Source organism: Salvelinus sp. IW2-2015, unplaced genomic scaffold, assembly GCF_002910315.2.
Source record: "Salvelinus sp. IW2-2015 unplaced genomic scaffold, ASM291031v2 Un_scaffold1942, whole genome shotgun sequence".
NCBI classification, from domain to species: domain Eukaryota; kingdom Metazoa; phylum Chordata; class Actinopteri; order Salmoniformes; family Salmonidae; genus Salvelinus; species Salvelinus sp. IW2-2015.
This window is the reverse complement of record NW_019943298.1, coordinates 39,501-43,397: the sequence shown is the minus strand read 5'-3', so window position 1 is coordinate 43,397 and position 3,897 is coordinate 39,501.

Here is a 3,897-nt window from a genome sequence, read left to right as displayed (position 1 = left end):
GAGTCCTGAGAGTGGTAGAGTTCATGAGAGTGGTAGAGTCTTAGTCATGAGAGTGGTAGAGTCATGAGAAGTGGTAGAGTCTTAGTCATGAGAGTGGTAGAGTCATGAGAGTGGTAGAGTCTTAGTCATGAGAGTGGAGAGTCATGAGAGTGGTAGAGTCTTAGTCATGAGAGTGGTAGAGTCTTATTCCTGAGAGTAGTAGGGTCTTAGTTCTGAGAGTGGTAGTCTTATTCATGAGAGTGGTAGAGTCTTATTCCTGAAAGTGGTAGAGTCTTAGTCCTGAGAGTGGTAGAGTCTTAGTCTGAGAGTGTAGGTCTTGTCTGAGAGTGGTAGAGTCTTAGTCCTGAGAGTGGTAGAGTCTTAGTCCTGAGAGTGGTAGAGTCTAGTTAGAGTGAGAGTCTTAGTCTGAGAGTGGTAGAGTCTTAGTCTGAGAGTGGTAGAGTCTTAGTCCTGAGAGTGGTAGAGCCTTAGTCCTGAGAGTGGTAGAGTCTTAGTCCTGAGAGTGGTAGAGTCTTAGTCCTGAGAGTGTAGGGTCCTAGTCCTGAGAGTGGTGGAGTCTTAGTCCTGAGAGTGGTAGAGTCTTAGTCCTGAGAGTGGTAGAGTTTAGTCCTGAGAGTGGTAGAGTCTTATTCCTGAGAGTGGTAGAGTCTTAGTCCGAGAGTGGTAGAGTCATTGTCTGAGAGTGGTAGAGTCTTAGTCCTGAGAGTGGTAGAGTCTTAGTCCTGAGAGTGGTAGAGTCTTAGTCCTGAGAGTGGTAGAGCCTTAGTCCTGAGAGTGGTAGAGTCTTAGTCTGAGAGTGGTAGAGTCTTAGTCCTGAGAGTGGTAGGTCCTAGTCCTGAGAGTGGTGGAGTCTTAGTCCTGAGAAGTGGTAGAGTCTTATCTGAGAGTGTAGAGTCTTAGTCCTGAGAGTGGTAGAAGTCTTATTCTGAGGTGGTAGAGTCTTAGTCCTGAGAGTGGTAGAGCATTGGTCCCTGAGAGTGGTAGAGTCTTAGTCCTGAGACTGGTAGAGTCTTAGTCCTGATAGAGTGGTAGAGTCTTAGTCCTGAGAGTGGTAGGGTCTTAGTCCTGAGAGTGGTAGAGCCAAGTCAGTGCATGGGTAAACTCACCGGGGAAGCAAGGCACTTAACACAATACATTTCACTCTACCTCTCCAGTGTATGTGACATAAGACCTCTTTATTTTTTTTTTTTTTTTTTTTTTTTTTTTTTCTTTTTTTTTTTCTTTATCCACATATAGTATGCAGTGTAAATTGGCTCCGAAGGTGAATCCACATATACAGTGTAAACTGACTCCGAAGGTGAATCCGCATATACAGTGTAAATCGGCTCTGAAGGTGGACTCTGATGGATTCAGACAGTGCTCCTGGCCACGGCTTGGGTAACACACCAAATCGGCTCTGAAGGTGGACTCTGATGGATTCAGACAGTGCTCCTGGCCACGGCTTGGGTAACACACCGTGGTCGGTGATGCTTCAGGGGCATACCCCCTGAATACCTGCCAAACGTTGTCTATGACAAAGGCCCATTGTGGAAAAAGAGAAGGTTGGTCTGGAACCAGGCCGATCAGAGGTGAATATTCCCTGTCAACAGGTGGCGTGGAAACGCTCATAGTCGCCTATCGTCATGCGCCAACTGGAGGGGTTATAATACTCTCTGCCGGCACGTGAGAAATAAGAGCGGACATGTGGTGTTCATCTACATGAACGAGGGCTACATTTCTGAGCGGTCAGCTCCATCACCAGGAGACAGTGGGAGGCAGGGAATCAATCGAWGGGGTTCTGGACCATGGTTCAACATGGACTGGTTCAACTACATATCCCATGCTCCTTTGCAGTTTCAGTGGCCAATGATGGCCCTAGAGCAAGCCACAGAAGCCATGTTTTTGTTTCCCGCGCTTTGGACGGACAGACGCAGGCCACACTCAGTCTTCCTATGAACTAATGGAGGGTTTCAGCGGTTGCTCCTTCTGGAAAATCCCACTCACTCTTCCGGCTTCCCGGTGTGAGAACTGGGGGARCTCACACTGATTCTCACGGAAGGGGAACACTCCGTCAAACTCCTACACACGGTGCTGATCCAACAACACGACCCATGTTCTCTCCAAACCTACTCTTACCTCACGTTGACCTGTTTTTTTTTTCTCTCAACATTTTTATCCCGAGTGGCGCAGCGGTCTAGTGTCGTCCGGGTTAGGGTTTGACCGGGGTAGGCCGTCATTGTAAATAAGAATTTGTTCTTAACTGACCTGCCTAGTTAAATAAAGGTAAAAAATATATATATATCTATAAAATAAATAAATAATAATTCACCAGCTATTTTATTTTGACGTTTTAACAAGCGAGGGACACATGTTTTCGCCATGCTGCAAATGTGATGTCATACGTTTTTCTTGTCCTCTTCTTCCTCTTTGCGTATATATTTTAATGATGTTACAGATTTTTTCCAATGACATTATGACGAAGACTTGGGTTGAGTTTGATTATTAACATTTTTTTTCTTCACCACAAAAAAAACTATTTATATGCTCAAGTTTTCAGCTTTCATGTGGCCGAAATAAAATGATGAACCCAAAACTGTTTTGCTGCAGGAAGCTATGCACATGCTGCCAGGGGAGGGCAATGTAGGGGTGCGTTCTCCTTTCCAGGAGTCTTTCTCTGCCGCTGCATCAATAAGTGTCTCAGTGAGGATTGAGTGTCTCGGTTCCTCCTCTGGGGTTTGTGAAAGACAAACTACAAGGCTGTTACGGTCCTATAAATAACAGTTTATTACATTTGGGGGATTTACTAACCATGGCAGGCTGCCTCTCGATGTCATCAGTCCCCTTCCCCCTAACCTCTCAGTGCATCCAGTCCCTTCCCCCTAACCTCTCAGTGTCATCAGTCCCTTCCCCTAACCTCTTCAGTGTCATCAGTCCCCTTCCTCTTCCCCTAACCTCTCAGTGTCATCAGCCCCTTCCCCCTAACCTGCTCAGTGTCATCACCCCCTTCCCCCTAACCTCTCAGTGGTCATCAGTCTCCTCCCCTAACCTCTCAGTGTCATCAGTCCCCTTCCCCCCTAACCTCTCAGTGTCATCAGTCCCTTCCCCTTAACCTCCAGTGCATCAGTCCCCTCCCCTACTCTCAGTGTCATCAGTCCCCTTCCCCTAACTCTCCGTGTCATCAGCTCCACTTCCCTACCCTAACTCTCAGTGGCATCAGTCCCTTCCCCCTAACCTCTCAGTGTCATCAGCCCCTTCCCCTAACCTCTCAGTGTCATCAGTCCTTCCTCTCCCCCTAACCTCTCATGTGTCATCAGTCCCTTCCCCCTAACCTCTCAGTGTCAAATAGTCCTTCCCCTCAACCTCTCAGTGTCATCAGTCCCCGTCCCCTAACCTCTCAGTGTCATCAGTCCCCCTTCCCCCTAACCTCTCAGTGCATAGTCCCCTTCCCCCTAACCTCTCATGTCATCAGTCCCCTTCCCCCTAACCTCTCAGTGTCATCAGTCCCTTCCCCCCCTAACCTCTCAGTGTCATCAGCCCCTTCCCCCTAACCTCTCAGTGTCATCAGTCTCTTCCCCTAACCTCTCAGTGTCATCAGTCCCCTTCCCCTAACCTCTCAGTGTCATCAGCCCCTTCCCCTAACCTCTCAGTGGTCATCAGCCCCCTTCCCCCTACCTCTCTCAGTGTCATCGACCCCTTCCCCTAACCTCTCAGTGCATCAGTCCCCTTCCCCTAACCTCTCAGTGCATCAGTCCCCTCCTTCCCTAACCTTCTCAGTGTCATCAGTCCCCCCTTCCCCTAACCTTCTCAGTGTCATCAGTCCCCTTCCCCCTAATCCTCTCAGTGTCATCAGCCCCTTCCCCTAACCTCTCAGTGTCATCAGTCTCTTCCCCCGTAACCTCTCAGTGTCATTGCAGTCCC